The 24,512-nt window shown below is 41.9% G+C and overlaps 1 long non-coding RNA gene across 4 annotated transcripts in view; it reads right to left on the reverse strand.

The window, feature by feature from the left end:
• Positions 1–7,808: 7,808 nt before the first annotated feature.
• LOC107806236 (uncharacterized) overlaps positions 7,809–24,512 on the reverse strand; it is a 28,440-nt gene continuing 11,736 nt past the window's right edge. The window contains exons 3-5 of one of the 4 annotated variants that reach the window (XR_012707743.1): positions 22,648–22,708; positions 19,169–19,215; positions 7,809–11,185 (exon numbers count right to left, since the gene is read on the reverse strand). This is a non-coding gene — a long non-coding RNA (uncharacterized LOC107806236). Of the gene's footprint in view, positions 11,186–19,168; positions 19,216–22,647; positions 22,715–24,512 lie in introns of all 4 variants that reach the window. The other 3 variants (XR_012707741.1, XR_012707742.1, XR_012707740.1) reach the window with 3 other exon arrangements.

Genomic DNA, 24,512 nt, shown 5'->3' on the forward strand with positions numbered 1-24,512 from the left:
TCAGGGTTCCCGTGCCATGGTTTAGGCACTGAGTCTTCCACTGCCCGCTCAGCCAGCTAGGGGTGTGGGTAGAGGTGCTATAGGTGGAGGTAGGGGTATTAGAGATGGAGGTCATCCAGTAGGAGGCCGTCCCAGAGATGTAGTTTTGAGTGGTAGGGCCCAGCGCCGATGTTATGCTCTTCTAGTTAGGCCTGAGGCTGAGGCCTCCGATGCAGTTATCAGAGGTACTGTTCTAGTTTGTAGTAGAGATGTTTTAGTTCTATTTTATCCAGGATCTACGTACTCCTATGTGTCGTCTTATTTTGCACTGTATTTGGTCATGCCTAGTGATTCCTTGAGTGTTCATGTATATGTGTCTACACCGGTGGGTGATTCTATTGTGGTAGATTGTGTCCATCGTTCATATATAGTTGTGATTGGGGGTCTTGAGACCCGAGTAGATCTGTTACTTTTGGATATGGTTGATTTTGATGTCACATTGGGGATGGACTAGTTATCACCTAACCACGCTATCTTGGACTGTCATGCCAAGACGGTGATCTTAGCCTTGCCGGATATACCTCGTTTAGAGTGGAGAGGGACTCCTGGTCATTCCACCCGTAGAGTTATCTCATATATGAAGGCTCGGCGTATGGTTGAGAAGGTATGTTTGGCCTATTTGGCGTATGTTCGTGATTCTAGTGCCGAGGTTCCTTCTATGGATTCTGTGCACGTTGTTCGCGAGTTTCCTGAGGTATTTCCTTCAGACCTGTCGGGCATGCCACCCGAAATGGATATTGACTTTTGCATTGATTTAGTTCTGGGCACTCAGCCTATTTTTATCCCATCATATCGTATGGCCCCTCCAGAGTTGAAAGAATTGAAAGAACAGTTGCAAGACCTGCTTGATAAAGGCTTTATTAGACCTAGTTTCTCGCCTTGGGGTGCGCCGGTGTTGTTTGTTAAGAAGAAGGATGGATCGATGAGGATGTGTATAGATTATTGATAGTTGAACAAGGTCACAATCAAGAACAAATATCCATTATCGAGGATAGATGATTCATTTGATCAACTTTAGGGTGCCAAGGTATTTTTGAAGATTGAATTGAGGCCGGGCTACCATCAGTTGAGGATTAGGGCATCCGATGTCCCTAAGACAGCTTTTCACATTCGGTACGGACATTATGAGTTCTTGGTGATGTCATTCGGGTTGACAAATGCCCCAGCAACTTTCATGGACTTGATGAACCGGTTGTTCAAGCCTTACCTGGATTCATTCGTGATAGTCTTCATTGAATATATTTTGATCTATTCCTGCAGTCGGTAGAAGCATGAGAAGCACCTGAGAGTTGTTCTTCAGACTTTGAGAGATAGTTAGTTGTATGCTAAGTTTTCAAAGTGTGAGTTCTAGTTGAGTTCAATTGCATTCTTGGGTCACGTTGTATCAACAGAAGGTACAGGTGGATCTGAAAAAGATAGAGGCAGTCAAGGACTGGCCCAGACCCGCATCATCTATAGAGATCCGAAGTTTCTTGGGTTTGGCAAGCTATTACCATCATTTTGTGGAGGGGTTTTCATCTATTACAGGCCCGATGACCAGGTTGACCCAGAAGGGTTCCTAGTTTAGGTGGTCGGACGAGTGTGAGGCGAGCTTTCAGAAGCTCAAGACTGCTTTGACTACAGCGCCGGTGTTGGTATTGTCTATAGGTTCAGGGCCATATACAGTGTATTGTGACACATCTCGTATTGGACTTGGTACGGTGTTGATGTAGGATAGCAAGGTCATTGCTTATGTTTTGCGATAGTTGAAGATTCATGAGAATAATTATCTAGTTCATGATTTGGAGTTAGCAGCCATTGTTCACGCGCTGAAAATTTAGAGGCACTATTTATATGGCGTGTCATGTGAGGTGTTCACGGATCACAAGAGTCTACAGTACTTGTTCAAGCAGAAGGTTCTAAATTTGAGGCAGAGAAGGTAGTTGGAACTATTGAAGGACTATGATATTACCATCTTATATCATCCGAGGAAGGCCAATGTAGTGTTCTATGCTTTGAGTAGGAAGTCAGTCAGCATGGGCAGTCTTGCCTATATTCCGGTCGGTGAGAGACCGCTTGTTTTGGATGTTCAGGCTTTAACCAATCAGTTCGTGAGGTTGGATGTTTCTGAGCCCAGCCGTGTGTTAGCTTGTACAGTCACTCGTTCTTCATTATTTGATCTTATTCGAGATCGGCAGTATGATGATCCTCATTTGCTTGTCCTTAGAGACACGGTGTGTCACGGGGGTGCCAAGCAGGCTACAATTGGAGATGATGTAGTTTTGAGGATGCAGGCTCATATTTGTGTGCCTAAGGTGGATAGACTTCGTGAGTCGATTCTAGAGGAGGCCCATAGTTCCCGATACTCTATTCATCCGGGCGCCGCTAAGATGTATCAGGACTTGCGGCAGCATTATTGGTGGAGGAGGATGAAGAAGGATATTGTTGCATATATGGCTCCGTGTTTGAATTGTCAGCAGGTAAAGTACGAGCATCAGAGACCTGGTGGTTTGTTCTAGAAGATTGAGATTCCTGAGTGGAAGTGGGAGCGTATCACTATGGACTTCGTTGTTGGACTCCTACGGACTCAGAGGAAGTTCGCTGCAGTGTGGGTTATTATTGATAGGCTAACCAAGTTACACATTTCATTCCTGTTGCAGTTTCCTATTCTTCTGAGAGGTTAGCTGAGATCTATATCGGGAGATTGTTCGTCTTCATGGTGCGCCCGTGTATATCATTTCGGACCGAGGTACGCAGTTTACCTCACATTTTTAGAGGGCAGTTCAGCGTGAGTAGGACACACGGGTCGAGCTGAGCATAGCATTTTATCCTCAGACGGACGGGCAGTCTGAGCGTACTATTCAGATTTTGGAGGATATGCTTTGAGCTTGTGTTATTGACTTTGGAGGATCTTGAGATCAATTCTTGCCTTTAGCGGAGTTTGCCTACAAAAAAAGCTACCAGTTGAGAATCCAGATAGCTCCCTATGAGGCTTTATATGGTAGGCGGTATCGGTCGTCGGTTGGGTGGTTTGAGCTCAGAAAGGCTCGGTTGTTGGGTACGGATCTAGTACAGGATGCCTTGGACAAGGTTAAGATCATTCAGGATAGGCTTCATACAGCTCAATCCAGGCAAAAAAGTTATGCCGAACGTAAGATTTGTGATGTGGCATTCATAGTCGGTGAGTGGGTGTTGCTTCGGGTGTCGCCTATGAAGGGCGTGATGAGATTGGGAAAGAAGGGCAAGCTAAGCCCTAGATTCATTGGTCCTTTTGAGATTCTTGATCGAGTGAGAGAGATGGCTTATAGACTTGCGTTGCCGCCGAGTTTATCAGTCGTCCATCCAGTGTTTCATGTGTCCATGCTTCAGAAGTATCACGGCGATCCATCTCACGTGTTAGACTTCATCACTGTCCAGTTGGACAAGGACTTGTCCTATGAGGAGGAGCTGGTGGCCATTTTGGACCGGCAGATTCGTCAGTTGAGATCGAAGAGTTTTCCTCCGTTTCGTGTTCAGTGGAGGGGTCAGCCTGTTGAGTCAGCGACCTGGGAGTTCGAATCCGATATGCGGAGCCCATATCCCCATCTTTACTCCGACTCAGGTACTTTTCTTATGTCCGTTCGAGGATGAATGGTTGTTTTAGAGGCGGAGAATGTGATGACCCAAAAGGTCATCGTTTTGAAAGTAAATTTTGTGTTTCAAGGCCTTAAAAACATCTTTTTGCTTTACCTCAATTTGCGTGCGCAGTCGGGGTGCATTTTCGGAAAGCTTTTATGTGAAGTCTAAGTGAAATAAGGAAATTGGCCTTTAAAATTGATTAAAGTTGACTTTGGTCAACGTTCTTGGTAAACGGACCCGGACTCGTGATCTGACAGTCTTGTAGGGTCCGTCGTAAAATTTGGGACTTGGACATATTCCCGGAATCGAATTCCGAGATCCCAAATTCAAGAAAAAAAATTTTGCAGAAAATTATTGCTGGAAAATATAAAGGTTTTTTGAAATGAAATGATGCTTGTTATTGATAGTATCAGGGTCATATCTTGGTTCCCGAGCCCGGTACAGATTTGAAATAATAATTTGGTTGAATTTGTGAAATTTGGTAAGAATCGGGAGTGGTTTGGTATAAAACGGACCTATAGTTGAGGGAAAATGGAAATTTCAATATTCTTGAGTAATTGTATGAATTTGAGGTTGAATTCGTAGTTGTTGATGTTATTTTGACGATTTCATCGCACGAGCAAGTCCGTATGATATTTTTAGACTTGCGTGCGTGATTAGTTTGGAGCCCCGAGGGCTCGGGTGAGTATTGGATAGGCCACGAAGTGAAATTAGACTTAAAAAATACTGTTGCGGGTTCAGAGAAAGTTGCAGGTCTCTGAACCAGGCTTCACGGTCCGCGGTGAATCTTCGTGATCGCGGTGGGGTCTTCGCGACCGTGGTGGGGTTTTCGTGATCAGCGGTGGGCAAGGCCATGTTTCGCGGCCGCGCTCGATATTTTGCGGTCCGCAGTGGAGCTCCACGGCCGCGGTCCTTTTTATGCGGTCAGTGATGAGGATCTGAGAGGGGTATATATAAATGAGACTTTTTAGCTATTTTTCATTTTTCAAAACCCTAAAACATAAGAGGCTATTTTTCAAGACAATCTTTCTCCCCAAAACACAAGTAAATGATTTTTAGCTCATTTCTTTTACTCTTTAACCTCTTTTTACAATTTCTCCTAGAATTTAGGGTTTTCATGATGGAATTGGGAATTTTGGGTAGAATTTAGGAATATCGAAATTTGGGGATTTAGACATCAAATTGAGGTCGGATTCCAAAACCAATTGTATATCCGTGCTCGGGGTGAATGGGTAATCGAGTTTTGGTCCGAATTTCAGGTTTGAACCAAGCAGGCTCGTGGTCGATTTTTTACTTTTTGGGAAAAACACTAGAAAATTTATTTTCATGCATTAGAATTGGTTTATTTAGCATTTATTAATATTATTAAGTAAATTGTGGCTAGATACAAGTGAATTGGAAGTGGAATCGATAGGTAAAGCGGTAGTTAAGGCTTGATTGTGTTCGTGACATTGAGGTAAGTGTTTGGTATAACCTTAGTTTGAGGGAATAGGAGTCTTGGTTTTATTTGCTATGCGTTAATTGTTGAGTACGACGTATAGGTGTAGTGACGAGTACCCATACGTTGGTGTCAAGTATGCCCGTAAGTCTTATATTATGATTGTTTGACTCCATTATGTATTGTTCATGTTTAATATGATAATTTCAAATGTTGAACAAGGCTTGTGGAAGTATTATTTGTAATTGAACACGGTAGAGCATTGGCTCAAGTTGAGAATTGAGTTGTGAAGAAATTGTGGAAAAGAGAAGAGGTTCATGATATTGTTTCCCTTGCCGGGATGTTAGTGCTTATGATATTGTTTTCCTTGCCGGGATATTATTGTTATACTATTGTTCCCTTGCGAGGATTCTATTGTGATTTTATTGATTCCCTTGCCGGAATTGCTTTGTGATTATTGCTTGGGTAAGGAAGAGCATAAAAGCACGAAGGGTGATGTCGTGCGTGATATTTGTGAGTGAGTGTTAATGCACAAAGGGTGATGTCGTGCCGATATTGTCAATGTAAAAGCACGAAGGGTGATGTCGTGCCATGATATGAGTGATATTGCACGAAGGATAATGTCGTGCCATGACTATGGGAGGTAAAAGCACGAAGGGTGATGTCGTGCCAAATATATTGATTCTTATGGTGAGAACGAGAGTAAAAGCACGAAGGGTGATGTCGTGCACTTGTTATTGTTCTCCTTATTTTTGCTTATAGTTGAATTTTGGTGTTCCGTATGCTTCTTTACTGAATTTCTGTTTGTACATGATATTTCCCCGAGCATGTTTCCCCTTCCCATCTTTAACTGCTAGTTTCTGTCGTTATTATTTGTTGTATATGATATAACTACACAAGTTTATTTGGTAGTATTGTCCTAGCCTCGTCACTACTTCGCCGAGGTTAGGCTCGACACTTACCAGCACATGGGGTCGGTTGTGCTGATATTACACTCTGCACTGTGTGCAGATCCCGGTGGTGGAGCATTTGGACCGTAGAGAGGTTGCTGCCTTCAGTCCATCAGGAGACCCGAGCTAGTCCTGCAGGCGTCCGCATGCCTTGGCGTCCCCTTCTATCTTTCCATTCTGTTTTTATGTACTTCAAAGACGACAGATTGTATTTATTTTTCCTTCAGACCACTGTTTGTAGTATTCGTAGATAGTCCTGACATTGTGACACTAATTCTGGGTGAAGTTGTACCTTGGATTTTTGTATTAGTATTTGGTTAAACTATTAGAATTTGTCTTCCGCATTTCTGTTGTTATGATTATTCCACTGTTGATCACATATAAATTCGTAAATGTTAAAAAGTTAAGAAAAAGGGTAATGAATCTGTTATACTCGGCTTGCCTAACTTTCATGAGTAGACGTCATCACGACTCCCAAAGGTGGAAAATCCGGGTCGTGACAATAGCCTTGCAAATTATTTTTCCATCCATCTATGATGTAAAAAAAAACAGTTTCACTACTTAGAGATAGAAAAAGAAGTAATATGCACCAAGGTAGAGAAATAAAATATCTCAATCCCAACAGAAGATTAAATTTTTATATTGCATATTAATCTTTTAAGAAAACAAACACACAGAAAAGGGCAATAGAGAAGGGAAATGGATAGCAACCGGAAACTATATCATAGAAGTACATCTCTCACAGGAATTCAATCAAACATATTGTGTGCCTACCCTAGATCCCCACATTTCAACTACAACTTTTATCAAAATATCCAGTATGTGCGAATTTGGTTCTACCCAATCCTAATTTTTTTTTATGTATAGAGAGCTTTACCTCCGTTGAATAGAATTAATAACATAATCTTTGTTTTTACAAGGTAAGAATTATTAGTAGCATACTCTTCTAGTATTTCAAAATATAACAAATAGTGAAAGTTGATTCAAAATGACAAATGTTTCCTTGAAGTTTCAACAACAGAATCATTATCTTTACACAATCAGTGTTAAGGGTTTGTTTTTTTGTTTTGAATTAGCAAGGGCACGGAAAAGAAAAACCTGGCTCCTTATCATTAGATTCTCCCAAAAATCATTAATTTCATTGTTAGTTATTGGAGCAATTGAAAGCACATAAGCAAAAGAGTAGGAGAGAAATGAAGGGACAATTTGCAGTCAGAAAAGAGAAGCTTACGGAGGTTGGATCCTGAAGTACAAAACAAATTAGGGCAACCAACACAAGTAAAATTCTACAAAGAAGTACATCGAATCCTACTCTGCTTAGTAGATTTTACAGAAAGAATAGAAGTGAAGCATATAGATAAAAGTTCTAGAGTCTCGGCTTGCGTGTGACACATCATAGTACACGTGTCCACTGTTAATGGTTCTTTGAAGTATTAACACTATTATATGTATACATTGTGTGTGACACATCATAGGAATAAATTTTGAAGTTACACTTCACATTGTTTTGTGTACAATTCTTCATAGCAGAGTTCGATCCTCCCTTATATAATATATATATACTAGTAGGGAGTTGCCCGTGCACCGCACGGGACCAACATGTAAAGAAAGCTTTGAAACGACAACATAATATTTTCCCTGTGATACTTAGGCTTAAAGATCTAATGCTATATGTTCACATGCAGAAAGTGATGTACCAATGACTTTAGTGGACTATAATCAATGAATTTAATAATTTTAATACTATATGTGCACAGCACAGGTCTTTTAGTTGATCTTAGTAATTGGAAAGAATGCAAAATTTCCTGGCAAAATAGAAAATGGAACAGTAATTCTTGGAATGGACAACAGCACAGATCTTAGATATTACTACTTCAGACGGCCTTAAAATATCATCTTCCAGCTAGCTTTCTTCATTATCAAAAGCTTCATTCATTTTCTACTCAAGCGAGGATGCCAAATCTCCAATCTCAAAAGCATGATATGTTGTAATAGCAGCTCTTCGGATTCCCTTGGCAATTCTCTTCTCAGACATCAATGCAAAATCCTTAGCCTCCATTGCGTTAGAAATGTATTTTCGTAAGTATCCACAGTTTTTGGTTGACAATTAGCAAATATATACTCCTGTAAGAGGCATTTAAAGTCGATAAAATAAAATTAACACGGCAGAGTTTAGCAGAATATGGTAAGCATTCATCATGAATAGGGAAACACCTACAACCAAACCAGGGAAAAAAGTAAGAAAAACCGTTGAACATCTGATGAGAAAATAAGACGGGCCAAAATGAGGAAGGTTGCTTCACCAAAAACAGCTCGAAGATCTTCTACACTCTTAGTTCAAATAACTTGCCTCTTTTGAGAATATATCTTATTCAACCTTACTGTAATCATCTGAACCCAAAATGGAGAGATTTGAAAGAAACCAAGTGAAAGCCACAAAGAGGAGCAAATAAAGAAGAGGATGCAGAACAAAATACACACAACTTGATGAATGCGAGAGCTTTTGTAGAAGACGTATTAGTATTTCTTTGTGGTTTTTTCTAAAGTTTAAAATCACCCAAGAACAAATTAACTAATATGACATTATACATTTGTATTTACTGGAAAATGCTACTTCTCAGTCTATTTCTAGATGAAAAAATTTCGGAGACTTGGATAGCAATATGGTTACTGCAAATACGAAATTAAATATCCTATGTCTTACCTTATCAGAGAAAAATCTAGGATACAACCATACCATAAAATTTTTGTAAAGATATGCTTATTGTAACTCCAACTCCAGGAACTATATATGGTAATATTGCATTTAACAGGTTAGTATCCTTGATATAAGATTAAAACTCCCTGCAAAGAGAACGTATAGCTTTCCAAGTTTAGGCTCTATTGGAAGCATTGTTAATTAATGTCATGTTAAAGAAAAACAATAAAGGAACCACAATCAGATGCAGATCCAGGATTTGAAGTTTATGGGTTCATACCGTAATTTCAAATTAATATGCAATACTAATTGGGTTCACAATTAGATATTTACGAATATTTAGTGAATTTCTTAATATTAATGCAGGGTGTATACAAAAGTTATTGGGTTTCCGGAAACTCATATTCAATGATCTAGGTCACACCATTGACCATAATAAAGGCAGAAAATAAATCATGAGAGCAGCACAATGGTTAAACTTGAATGTGAACATATAATCTAATAAAAACCAAATTTTTTGTACCCAGAACAGTCAGTTTTCGCTTCATCTAAAAGTTCACTTCATCTAAAAGCCACAACAATTTTCAGATACTCAATAGCCATTTTGGACCTATCAGCCAAACAAAAAAGGAAAATGTCATTGAAGGAGATTAATGAAGAATGAATTGTAGATCTGAAATTCTAGTACAAAGCAGTAAACTGTAATACCGTATTAAAAACGTACTAACATCCCTTACATTTGTGAATGCCTTTTAAAAGAACTCAAAAATGTTAAGACTTACACAGAGGTCCCATTTTTAACTATACCTCAAAAAGAAGGAAACCACAATATTCTATGATATCTTAATTTACATTTTCTTTTGGATGAAACTTATAATTTTATAATATCTTAATCACTTTGTTCTACCAGTAACTCTCCAATCACTCAATTTAAATTTAATTTGGAAAGCAAGAAAGAACACACGCAATTTAAATACATGCTTATAGTCGCAACATCATATCCAACTCACACTGTTAATCATCTACTCCATATAAACTTCACATGGAAACACCTAGATTGGCAACACTGAAAATCCATCAAACATATTACTTTGCAAGTACAAAAACCAAATCTAAAAGCTTTTCATTGGCGATACTGCTCAATTTTTTGTACATAATCTACAAAAATATTTCTGGAAAAAGGAAAGGGAAAAAAAGAGGATTGATCTGGAAAGAGAAAAAAAGATCTTGTTTTTTCAATGGAAGTTAAACTAATGGTACCTTTTCACTTGGTTTGCCATTCATGTCTCAATACATGCTGCTCTGATCTATTTCAGGATCACCTATATCAATCTACTACGGCCACGGATATTTATTTAAGACTTACACAGAGCAATAGCTAGTTTGACAAATCCAAAGAGGAATTTGAATCTTCATCCAAACTTATTCTAATAATTAATTGAATCAGATGACTGAACTCCATAATGACTCAGTTTGATAAGTTCTGACGCTTGAAATATACCTACTTGTAATATTTTTTATGCATAGCAAATAGTGAGATGTTGTTTCAGCCACTAGGATAGACATGCAACTACAATAACACACATATATTGTAGCCAATGCTGTTCAATAGAAATAAGTTATGCATCTTTGGATTGTTGAACGATAAAGTACTCCCTGCTACAGAAAATCTGGTGAAACTAAAAAAAGAAAAGCAACAAAAAGTAGTTCAATTGCTTCAGGCATACTATCAAACACCATAGGATGTCCAAGACTGCATTATTAAGGAAAAAGCGATTCTTAAGATTTCTCTGGTAGCTTTAAAAGCAGATTAGCATGCTTACATTGTTCATTAATTACAAAGGAAAAACAACTCTTAAAAACAGAAATACAACCAAAAATGCTTAACAATTACTTGAAGAATTCAATTACTGTGATTATCACAGAACTGGATCAGCTCCAGCTATCTGCTTAAAATTTCATGTGACATGACAAAAGTAAGACCAAATTGATACTTAATTTAAGCCAAAAGAAAATCAGAAGAAGCAGTTTTTGTAAGGTTACTATCCTGGAACATTACACTACTATAAAAATGTCACGACCCAAAAACCGGCCCGGTCGTGATGGCGCCTATCGTGAAACTAGGTCAGCCAACTTATTTCCAAATACTTCATATTTTATTTAAAAACTTAAGAAAAATAATATTTTAACAGAAATCCGATAAAAGGTAATAGTATAAAATCAAAACGAGTGGAAAGAAAGTACAAGCCCGACCTCGAGTGTCACTAAGTCATGAGCAAAATACTACAACTGTTCAAAATAAACAAAACTACATAGTCTGGGAATATCCAACAAAATTACTACAAGGAAGATAAGGAAGGAGAAGGCGGAACTGCGATCGCCAGGCAGCTACCTCGCACTCTCCACAGAAAGTCTCCAACTGGTATGATTAGCAACTGCTACCATGCCCCGAGATACCTGGATCTGCACACAGGGGTGCAGGGGGTAACGTGAGTACACCAACTCAGTAAGTAACAAGTCCAAACTATGGACTGACAGTAATGATGAACCAAACCTCAATAGGTATACAAATAAACTGTACGAAAAAAGTAGGCATGCTTGCAGTTCAAGTAAAAGCTCAGCAGTAAGTAAATACAACATGACCAGTACGGGGTATGAAGCTCAGGAACCTCTAAGTACCAATGCACAAATAGCATGATCAATGTTCTGTATACCTCCACTCACAAGTGCTCAACCACTCGGTATTGTATATGGCCATCCGGCCCAGGGAAGATTCATCCCGGAATATATACACATCACTGATCGTAGTCATCCAGTACCGAGGAAGGCCATTCCAGCCTTATAGAGAAGATCCATCTTCAGGTATCAATACTTCGGACAAGATCTATGTCCAGGGAAGATCCATCCCTCAATATCATCAACTGCGCTCACTGGGGGTGTAAAGACTCCGGAGGGGCTTCTCTTAGCCCAAGCGCTATATCAAGCCAACGAAGGCTTGATCAAGATCTCGTTGCGGCGTGCAGCCCGATCCCATACTATCACTCAATATCAGGCTCTCGGCCTCACTCAGTCATTACTCTCCAGTCTCACACACACGGGCTCAAAGATTTCATGATACTAGCCCGAACAATGATATGATATGTCAAATAGCAATAATCGAGACTGAGGCATGATTGAATATGCATGAACAGGACTGAGTACAGAATATAAATGAAGCTAATGACATGACAACAAGAAACGACCTCTCGGGTCTCAACAGTGTTGGCGTGAAGCCTTAACATGATAATTAGCATGATTTACAGCTCATTAACTTAATCACATAGTTTCAACACAAATATCAACATGAAACTAAGCGGTGCCATAGAAATGACCCAGGCCGCGATTCTCACGGTGCACGCCCACACGCCCACACGCCCATCACTTGGCATTTGCGTCACCTCAATAGTAATCATAGAACACATAGTTCGGGGTTTCGAGCCCTCAAAACCAAGTTTGGAAGCGTTACTTATCTCAAGCCAAGCCAACCTCTAGCCCGTGACGCCCTTGCCTCTCGATTCGGCCTCCAAATGCCCCAAATCTAACCAAAATCAGTATATAACCATCAATATATGCTAAAGGAGTGAAACTCATATGAAAATTATCAGTTTAACTCAAAAATCCCAAAATTGGCCAAGCCTGACCCTCGAGCCCACGTCTCAAATTTCGATAAAATTTACAAAACTAGAATCCTTACACTCTCACTAGTTCATACATACCAAATACACCAAAATTCGACCACAAACGGCCCCTAAAATCCCTAAATCAAAGTCTCCAATTTCAAGCCCTAATCTCCCAACTTTCTTCCCTAATTTTCCACTAATACCATGATTAAATATACCTGAAGTCTCAAATAGGTGAGGATATCTACTCCGCAGCTCCCGCTCAGTCTCCCAGGTAGCCTCATCCACGGGCCGACCTCTCAACTGCACTTTCACTGAAGCTATATCCTTTGATCTCAACTTTCGAATCTGACGCTCCAAAATAGCTACTATCTCCACATCATAAGTCAAATCACTGTCCAACTGAACCGTGCTGAAATCCAAAACATGAGACGGATCCCCAATATACTTTCGGAGCATAGAAACATGAAATATCGGATGCACACTCGACAAGCTGGGTGGCAAGGCAAGCTCATAAGCCACCTCCCCAATCCTCCAAAGCACCTCAAAAGGCCCAATGAATCGAGGACTCAATTTACCCTTCTTCCCAAATCTCATAACACCCTTCATGGGTGAAACCTTCAGTAGAACCTTCTCTCCAACCATGTAAGACACATCACGGACCTTCCTGTCAGCATAACTCTTTTGTCTGGACTGCGATGTACGAAACTATTCCTAAATCACCTTCACCTTGTCCAAATCATCCTGCACTAAGTCTGTACCCAAAAGCCTAGACTCACCCGGCTCAAACCAACCAACTGGAGATCTACACCGTCTCTCATATAAAGCCTCATATGGAGCCATTTGAATACTCGACTGATAACTGTTGTTATAAGCAAACTCTGCGAGCGGTAGAGACGGATCTCATGGCCCTCCAAAATCAATGACACAAGCGCGCAACATGCCCTCCAATATCAGAATAGTGCGCTCATATTGCCCGTCCGTCTAAGGGTGAAAAATTGTACTCAACTCAACCTGAGTACCCAACTCCCATTTCACGGCCCTCCAAAACTGCAAAGTAAACTGAGTACCTCTATCTGAAATGATGGAAATTGGGACACTGTGCAAGCAAAAAATCTCTCGGATATAGATCTCTACCAACCGCTCTAAAGAATAGGTAGTACATACTGGAGTGAAGTGCACGGACTTGGTCAGCCGATCCACAATCACCCAAATAGCATCGAACTTCTTCAAAGTCTGTGGGAGTCCAACTACAAAGTCCATGGTGATCCGCTCCCACTTCCACTCTGGAATATCCATCTACTGAAGCAGGTTACACGGTCTCTGATGCTCATATTTCACCTGCTGGCCATTGAGACACCGAGCTACAAATCCCACAATATCCTTCTTCATTCTCCTCCACTAGAAATGCTGTCTCAAATCCTGGTACATCTTTGCGGCACCTGGATGGATGGAATACTACGAGCTATGGGCCTCCTCTAGAATCAACTCCCGAAGCCCATCCATATTGAGCACACATATCTGGCCATGCATCCTCAAAACCCCATCATCACCAATAGTCACATCCCTGGCATCGTCGTGCTGAACTTTGTCCTTAAGGACAAGCAAATGAGGATCATCATGCGGGCGCTCTCTGATGTGATCAAATAAGGAAGACCGAGAAATCACACAAGCTAATACCCGACTAGGCTCCGAAATATCCAGCCTTACGAACCGATTGTCCAAGGCCTGAACATCAACTACAATAGGTCTCTCCCCAACAGAAATATACGCCAAACTCCCTATACTCACCGCCTTCATACTCAAGGCATCGTCCACCACATTGGCCTTTCCCGAATGGTACAAGATATTGACATCATAATCCTTTAGTAGCTCCAACCATCTCCGTTGCCTCAAATTGAGATCCTTCTGCTTGAACAAGTGTTGGAGGCTATAATGATCAGTAAACACCTCACAAGACATACCATGCAGATAATGTCTCCAAATCTTCAACGCATGAACAATGGCAGCCAACTCCAAATCATGAACGGGGTAGTTCTTCTCATGGGGCTTCAACTGACGGGAAGCATACGCGATCACCCTACCCTCCTACATCAAAACACACCCAATACCAACTCTCGAAGCATTATAATACAATGAATAAGAACCTGAAGCTGATGGCAACACTAATACTGGAGTTGTGGTCAAGGCAGTCTTGATCTTTTGAAAGCTCGCCTCACACTCATCCGACCACATGAATGGAGCACCCTTATGAGTCAATTTGGTCAAAAGTGATGCTATAGATGAAAATCCCTAAACGAACCGGCGGTAATAACCCGTCAAACCAAGAAAACTGCGAATCTCTGTGGCTAAGGATGATCTGGGCCAACTCCAAACCACCTCTATCTTCTTCAAATCAACCTAAATACCCTCACTGGACACCACGTGCTCCAAGAAAGCAACTGAACTGAGCCAAAACTCACACTTGGAGAACTTTGCATAAAGCTTCTCCTCCCTCAATCTCAGCAACACAACTCTCAAATGCTTCGCGTGCTCCTCCTGACTATGCGTGTACACCAGAATATCATCAATGAACACAATGACAAACGAGTCGAGATAAGGCCAAAACACGCTATTCATCAAATGCATGAACGATGTTGGGGCATTGGTCAGCCCAAAAGACATTACAAGGAACTCATAATGACCATATCGGGTCCTGAAAGCTGTCTTAAGAATGTCTGAGTCCCTGATCTTCAACTGGTGATACCCTGAATGGAGATCAATCTTGGAGAACACCCTCGCTCCCTGAAGCTGGTCAATAAATCATCAATACGAGGCAAAGGATAATTGTTCTTGATTGTAACCTTGTTCAACTGCCTGTAATCAATGCACATCCTCATAGTGCCACCCTTCTTCTTCACAAATAGAACAGGCGCACCCTACGGCGACACACTAGGCCGAATAAACCCCTTATCAAGGAGTTCTTGAAGCTGCTCCTTCAACTCCGCCGGTGCCATACGATACGGTGGAATGGAAATGGGCTGAGTGCCTAGCATCAAATCAATACCAAAATCAATATCCATGTCCGGTGGCATGCCCGACAGGTCTACAGGATACACATCCGGAAAGTCCCTCTCGATCGGAACTGAATCAATGGTAGGAGTCTTTGCACTAACATCCCTCACGAAGGCCAGATAAGAAAGAAAACCCTTCCCAACCATCCTTTGGGCCTTCAAAAATGAAATCACTCTACTAAGTACATAATCCATCGAACCTCGCCACTCAATCTGTGGCAACCTCGGCATAGCCAATGTCACTGTCTTAGCATGACAGTCCAAAATAGCATGACACGGAGATAACCAATCCATGTCTAGTATCACATCAAAGTCAACCATACTAAGCAACAAGAGATCCACTCGGGTATCCAAACCCCCAATAGTCACTACACATAACTGATATACACGGTCTACAACAATAGTAATACCCAACAAAGTAGATAAATGGATAGATAAAGCAAGAGACTTGGGGGACGTATCCAAATAATAGGCAAAATATGATGACATATATGAAAAAAGTGGAACTTGGATCAAATAATACAGAGGCATCTCTGTGGTAGACTGAGATAATACTTGTAATCACAGCATCTGAAGCAATAGCATCTAGTCTGGCTAGGAGGGCATAGAAACGGGCCTGACCACCACCTGATCGACCTCCCCCTTTAGGGCAACCCCTCGCTGATTGACCTCCACCCCGAGCTGGCTGAGCGAGTGGGGAAGTAACTAGTGCTGAAGCCGAAGGCTGACTCCTCTGCTGGGATGAACCTCCCATAAGACAGGGACAAAACCTCTTAATATGATCCAAATCTCCACACTCGAATAAACCTCTCCCGGCAAATGGCGGTGGGGACTAAAGGGAGCCCCACACACCGGGATACCCACTAGAAGAACCAGGCATAGATGAGCCCTGAACTGATGGTGCCTAAGTCGAACTCTGAGCTGGAAGGGCACTGAGAGACGAGTGACCCTGATGTGAACTGTAAGAACCATAGCCAGATGACCCACCACGGTGACCTGAACGGGCTGGCTGAGCATGTCTGAATGGACGGCCTCTGTCGTGCTGAGGCTGACCTCCCGAAGGAACACTACTAAAGCTACTATATCCTCAAAACCTCTTGGCCTCCCTCTCATCCCGCTCCTGGCGGTGAACTGACTCTATCTCTCTAGCAATGTCAACCACCTCCTCAAAAGGGGCGCTAAATACTCTCTCTGGTCAGACAAAATCCGTAGCTGATAGTTGAGGCCATTAACAAACCTCCTGATACTCTCCCTATCCGTGGGAACTAGCCATATAGCATGATGGGCCAACTCGGAGAATCGTATCTCATACTGCGACCAGTCATATCCCCTTGATGCAACTGCCCGAATTGCCTGCGCAGCTCCTCTCTACGGGAATGCAGTACATACTTCTCTAGGAATAGAATGGAGAACTGATGTCAGGCAAGGGGCGGTGCACCAACAGGCATACGCCTCTAATAAGCCTCCCACCAAGTGAAGGCAGCTCTAGAAAACTGAAAAGTAGTAAATGACACCCCACTAGTCTCCAGAATACCTATTGTACGTAACATTCTCTAACACTTATCCAAGAAACCCTGGGCATCCTCGCCCTCTACGCCACTGAAAGTCGGAGGCTAAAGTTTACTAAACCTCTCCAATTGTCGTTGCTCGTCATTAGGCATAACTGGAACCATAAAATCCTGAGCAGGTGCAACCGGCTGGGCTAGTGGTGCCTCTGGTGTCTGGAGTCCCTGAACAACCTGCTCGGGTGTACGGGTGGTGGGAGTCTGAGTGCCTTCCCCAGCCTGAGAAGTAGCTGTTGTAGTAGAAACTGCGACTGCCTGAGCAAGGCTGGTGCACACGGTCAGAATTTGATCCAAGGTCTCCTGAAGACCCGGAATAACAATAGGCACAGTCGGTGCCTAAGCTGGTGCTGCTGGAGCATCCCCCACTGGAGCCTGATCATGAACAGGGGAGGTGGGTGGATCTACAGGTGTTGCCCTAGCTGTTGTACGGGCTACACCCTTGCACTTACCACGGCATCGACCGCGTCCTCGGCCTCTAGTGGCCCCAACTAGTGGTACTAGTGATCGTCAGTCCTGACCGGTAGCCCGTGTCCTCACCATCTGTGAGAGAATAGAATAACAGAAGTCTAGTACCAAAATCAATAGATTCGCACGACAAGAATTCAAGAATATGAAGTTTTTCCTAAAGGTTTTGCAACCTCCCGAGGATAAGTACAGACCTCTCCGTACCAATCCACAAGACACTACTAAACCCGCTCATGACCCGTGAGACCTATGTAACCTGTTTCTAATACTAATATGTCACGACCCAAAAATCGGCCCGGTCGTGATTGCGCCTATCGTGAAACTAGGCTAGCCAACTTATTTCCAAATACTCCATATTTCATTTAAAAACATAAGAAAAATAATATTTTAATAGAAATCCGATAAAAGGTAATAGTATAAAATCAAAACAAGCGGAAAGAAAGTACAAGCCCGACCTCGGGTGTCACTAAGTCATGAGCAAATTACTACAACTGTTTGAGACAAACACGACTACATAGTCTGAGAATATCCAACAAAAGTACTATAAGGAAGATAAGGAAGGAGAAGGTAGAACTGCGATCGTCAGGCAGCTACCTCGCAATCTCCACGGAAAGTCTCCAACTGGTATGATCAGCAACCACTACTGTGCCCCGAGATACCTAGATCTACACACAGGGGTGCAGGGGGTAACGTGAGTACACCAACTCAGTAAGTAACAAGTCAAAACTATGGACTGATGGTAGTGACGAACCAAACCTCAATGGTATACAAATAAACTGTATAGAAAAAGTAGGCATGCTTGCAGTTCAAGTAAAAGCTCAGTAGTAAGTAAATATAACATGACCAGTACAGAGTATAAAGCTCCGAAAATCTCTAAGTACCAATGCACAAATAGCATGATCAATGTTCCGTGTACCTCCACTCATAATTGCTCAACCACTCGATACTGTATATGGCCACCCGGCCCAGGGAAGATCAATCCCGGAATATATACACATCATTGACCGTAGTCATCCAGTACCGAGGAAGGCCATTCCAACCGTATGGAGAAGATCCATCTCCAGGTATCAATGCTTCGGACAAGATCCATGTCCAGGGAAGATCCATCCCTCAATATCATCAACTGCACTCACTGGGGGTGTAAAGACTCCGGAGGGGCTTCTCTTAGCCCAAGAGTTATATCAAGTCAACGAAGGCATGATCAAAATCTCGCTACAGAGTGCAGCCCGATCCCATACTGTCACTCAATATCAGGCTCTCGGCCTCACTCAGTCACTACTCTCCAGTCTCACACACACGGGCTCAAAGATGTCATGATACTAGCCCGAACAATGATATGATATGTCAAATAGTAATAATCGAGACTAAGACATGATAGAATATGCATGTGTCACAACCCAAAAAAACCCGATTCGGTCGTGATGACGCTTATCGCGAAACTAGGCCAGCCGACACAATTCCCGAATCAACCATTATTCAATAAAAGTCATTTTTATACCATTTATTAATTAATAATCTCATGATGTAAGTCTAAATTAACAGTGCGGAATAAATACCCAAGCCTGACATCGGCGTGTCACTAGTCATGAGCATTTACTACAATTGTCTAACAACATCAAGGCCAATATGGCCGGGAAATCACAAGAATACATTAAGGAAGAATAAGGAGGGAGAAAAGCAGGGCTGCGATCGCCAGGCAGCTACCTTGCTAACTCCGATGAACCTGCCACCGAGCTCAGAAATACTTGAATCTGCACACAAGGTGCAGGGAGTAATGTGAGTACGCCAACTCAGTAAGTAATAAAAGTAAATAAAATCTGAGCATCAAGAAATCACGTAATCCACGTCATAGCACCACTGTGGGTACAGTAATTTTTCCAAAACAGTATACAGATCAAATCATCTCGTTAAACCCCAGTTTCAATAAAATCCTTTGAAAGATAACTTTCTAACAGTTTCAATAAAGGTTCAATGTAGTTTATAGTAAAAGTGATGACAAGTCGTAATCGGCCCCTCCGGCAAAATAATTCATAAACAGCCCTTCTAGCAACCTTTTCGATCATTCATATACATCACATAACATGAAAATCTCAATGGAAATAACAAAACCAAATCAGTAATTTAATTTCCAAACATCTCGTAAAACTTCCAGTTTTAATGAAAGTTGTTCAAAATATTTGTTTAACATTTTCGATAGAGGCTCAGTATAAAGATGAGTAAAAATAGTAATTTCATAAAACAGGCCCCTCAAGCAAAGCATCACTTGTATACAAGTATATATAGCCCCTCAGGCAAGCCTCTCATTCACTCATGACTCAACTCTTATCAATCAGCGCTCACACTCAGCACTCACGCTCAATAGGTACCATATAATAATCGATGTGGTGTGCATCCCGATCCATATATCGTTGCGACGTGCTGTCTGATCCATATATATAGTCGACTGCGCTCACTGGGGGTGTGCAAACTCCGGAGGGGCTCCTACAACCCAAGCTATATCGTTGCGGCGTGCAGCCCGATCCAACATATTGATAAGGCGTGCAGCCCGATCCAACAAACAACAACAACAACCCAGTATAATCACACTTATTAGGGTCTGGGAAGGGTAGTGTGTACGCAGACCTTACCTCTACCCTGGGGTAGAGAGGTTGTTTCCAAATAGACCCCCAGCATCCTTCCCTCCAAGAACTTCCCACCTTGCTCTTGGGGAGACTCGAACTCACCATATATATATTGTTGCGGCGTGCAGCCCGATCCATAAGTATATAATCCTCACAACCAGGCCCTCGGTCTCTCTCAGTCATTAACCTCACAATCAGACCCTTGGTTTATCTCAGTCATTAACCTCACAATCAGGCATTCAGCCTCTCTCAGCCATCAACCTCACAAGCCACTCGGACTATCAGTAAAATAGGGCGTTTAGCTCACAATATCATTTATAGTATCAGAATTGAGTAAATAAGGCTGAGTTAGGGAATCAGCAAAACACAGCATGACTGAGCACAATTATTAAATCAAAACAGTGAGAAATAGTAGTTAAAAAAAGCCCCATAAGGGTCCAAAATAGTTGGCACGAGGCCCAAATATGACATTTCACCCAAAACATAGCAATACATTTCCAAAACACAATAATATCAAATACGCGACCTAACAGTCGTACGGGACGAACCAAATCACAATTCCCAACGGTGCATGACCCCACGCTCGTCATCTAGCATGTGCGTCACCTCAAAGTAGCACAACGATGTAAAATTCGGGGTTTCATACCCTTAGGACAATATTTACAATCATTACTTACCTCAATCCGGTCCAAACTCTAGCCCGCGATGCCTTTGCCTCTCGACTCGGCCTCCGAATGCTCCAAATCTAACCAAAAATAGATTCATACCATCAAAATATACTAAGGGAACAAAGCCCACTCGAAAATAACCAATTTACACCAAGAATCCCGAAATTTGCCAAACTCGACCCCCAGGCCCACGTCTCGGAATCCGATAAAAATTACATCAATAGAATTCTTATCCTCCCACGAGTCCATACATACCAAAAACATCAAAATCGGACCTCAAATCCCCAATTTACACTCTCCAATTTCAAGCCCTAATTTCCCAATTTTAGGCTTTAAATCCCACTAATTTCATGTTTAAACAAGTAAGAATCAATATAGGATCGAGTATTGAGTTCAAAAATCTTACCTCCAAGTGTTTCCCTTCGATTTCCTCTTCAATCCTCCTCAAAAAGCTCCAAAATCGCTCAACAATGGAGGAAATAGACCAAAAGTCGTCAAAACCACTTTTAAAACATTCTGCCAGGGATTATTTTCCTTAATCGTGATCGCGGAAATATCCTCGCGATCGCAAAGAACAATTTTTGCTGCCTTAATATTTTACTCTATGCGACCGCGTTACCCCACACGCGAACGCGATGCAGTGGTTCCCCTAAGCTACGCGATCGCAATTGACCCCACGCGAACGCGAAGGGTAATACCAGATTCCTCTGCCGCCTTATTTCTTCTACGCGAACGCGGCCTGGCCCACGCGTTCGCGTTGCACAACTTGACTGACCTATGCGATCGCCCCCCTTTCTCTGAGAGCGCGAAGAGTTAACCCAGCTGGCCTCCCATTTGCCTTATGCGATCCTCCTCCCACGATCGCGATGAAGAATATACCAGTTGTAGAACACCAGCAACTTCTTAAGTCCAAAAAATGACTCGTTGAGCATCTGAAACTCACCCGAGGCCCTCGGGACGTCAACCAAACATGCCAACATATCCCATAACATCATTCAAACTTGTTCCAACTATCGTAACGCTCAGAACAACATCAAAACATCAAATCATCATCGGATTCAAGCCTAAGAATCCCAAAAATTTCCGAATTTCGAATTCGATCAAAAAGTCTATCAAACCTCGTCCGAATGACCTGAAATTTTGCACACACATCACAAATGATACAATGGACCTACTTCAACTTCCGAAATTCCATTCCAACCCCGATATCAAAATTTTCACTGTCGACCGGAAAATGCCAAATTTTCAAATTTTGCCAATTCAAGCCTAAATCTACCATGGACCTCCAAAATACATTCCAAACGTGCTCCCAGGTCCAAAATCACCTAATGAAACTAATCAAATCATAAAAATCCAAATCCGAGATCGAATACTAAAAAGTCAAAACTTGGTCAAACCTTTCAAATTTTAAGGTTCAAACTGAGAACTGTTCTTCCAAATTCATTCTGATTACCCTAAAAACCAAAACCGATGATTTACATAAGTCATAATACATCACACGGGGCTAGTCATGCCCGAGAACTGGCGAGCAAAGTGCAAAAGCTCAAAATGATGGGTCGGGTCATTACAGTATGAACAGGACTAAGTACATAATATAAATGAAGCTAATGACATGATAGCAAGAAATGACCTCTCGGGTCTCAACAGTGTTGGCGTGAAGCCTTAACATGATAATTAGCATGATTTGCAGCTCATTAACTTAATCACATAGTTTCAACATAGATATCAACATGAAAGAGTCACTAAGCGGTACCATGGAATGACCCAGGCCTCGATTCTCACGGTGCACGCCCACACGACTGTCACTTGGCATTTGCGTCACCTTAATAGTAATCATAGAACACATAGTTCGGGGTTTCGAACCCTCAGAACCAAGTTTGGAAGCGTTACTTACCTCAAGCCATGCCAAACTCTAGTCCGTGACGTCCTTGCCTCTCGATTTGGCTCCAAATACCCTGAATCTAACCAAAATTAGTATATAACCATCAATATACGCTAAAGGAGTGAAACCATATGAAAATTATCAATTTAACTCAAAAACCCCGAAATTGGCCAAACCCGACCCCCGGGCCCACGTCTCGAATTGCGATAAAATTCACAAAACTAGAATCCTTACACTCTCACGAGTTCATACATACTAAATACAACAAAATCTGACCACAAACGACCCCTCAAATCCCTAAATCAAAGTCTCCAATTTCTAGCTCTAATCTCGCAACTTGCTTCCCTAATTTTCCACTAATACCATGATTAAACAATGGAAAAATGGCCATAAACACAAGTAATAAAGCTTAAGAAGTTTACCCAACTGAAAACCTTCGATTCCCTTGAAAAATCATTTCCCTAGATCTCTTCCCGTCTTCAAAAATGGAGAAACTTAGCAAAAATTCGCGAAGACATCTATTTATATGTTCTACCTTGCGATACCGCACTTGCGGGACCGCTTCTACGCTCCATCTGTAACAACCCGGCCAGTCGTTTTAAGAATTAATGCCCCGTTTCCCTATTAACTGTATTCCCCGTGTTTGTTCTGCTATTTTGAATTGTCGGGATGCTTGGCTTTAAGTTTCAGAGAGTTTTGGGACACTTAGTCCCTAAATGAGAGTTTAAGTTTTGGAAATTTGACCGTAGTCAGAACAGTATGAAGACGGCCTCGTATTGGAATTCTGATGGTTCTGTTAGCTCTTTTGGGTGATTTCGGGTTTAGGAGCGTGTTCAAATTGTGTTTTGGAGGTCCATAACTAATTTAGGCTTGAAATGCCGAAAGTTGAGTTTTTGGAAGTTTCCGGTTCGATAGTGAGATTTTGATCCGAGGGTCGGAATGGAATTCCCGAAGTTGGAGTAGCTCCGTAGTGTTTAATGTGACGTGTGTGCAAAATTTTAGGTCATTCGAACGAGGTTTGATAGACTTTTTGATCGAAAGAGTAAATTGAGAGTTTTGGAGTTCTTAGGCATGAATCCGTGGTTGATTCGTTATTTTGATGTTGTTTTAGGTGTTTTAAGGATTGGTATTAGTTTGGACAGTGGTACTAGACTTGTTTGTGCTTTTGGTTGAGGTCCCGGGAGCCTCGGGATGGTTTCGGAAGGTTGTCGGAAGAATTGGGAGTTTGTTTGAGCAGCTTCAGCTGCTGATCTTATGTCATAATCGCACCTGCGGTTGGGTCCTGTAGGTGCATAGCCGCAGAAGTGGTGGTATCATCGCAGAAGCGAAAAGGGGAGAGCCAGCAGGAGCCGCAGAAGTAGGAGCTTCACCGCAGAAGCGATACCGCATCTGCATATGGGAAACCGCAGGTGCGGTAGCTGGACATCAGTGAATTGCCGCTGATGCGACTTTTTTTCCACAAAAGCCGGGACCGCAAGAGGATTAGCTGGGCAGAATATATAAATAGTTGCCTTCGTGAATTTGAGTTATTTTCACCTCTTTTCAAACGAGAATTCTGCCTTGGGGAGCATTTTCAAGGGAGATTTTCAGAGGAATTCATTGGGGTAAGGTCTTTGGTCCTTAAACTCGTTATTGAGGTTATTTTTATCATCGTAAGCATGAAAATTTAAGGAAAATCAGAGGTAAATTGGGGGTTAGGGCTTGATTAATTAGAGACTTTTGAGTGATGATTTGAGGGACCATTTGAGGTCCGATTTTGGTACTTTTGGTATGACTGAACTCGTGATAGTATGAGGATTCTGAAAAGATAAATGTTACCCTATTCCGAGACATGGGCCCGAGGGGCGTTTTGGTCATTTTACCTAATTTGCGTATTA

This window comes from Nicotiana tabacum, chromosome 3, assembly GCF_000715075.1.
Source record: "Nicotiana tabacum cultivar K326 chromosome 3, ASM71507v2, whole genome shotgun sequence".
Taxonomy (NCBI): Eukaryota; Viridiplantae; Streptophyta; class Magnoliopsida; order Solanales; family Solanaceae; genus Nicotiana; species Nicotiana tabacum.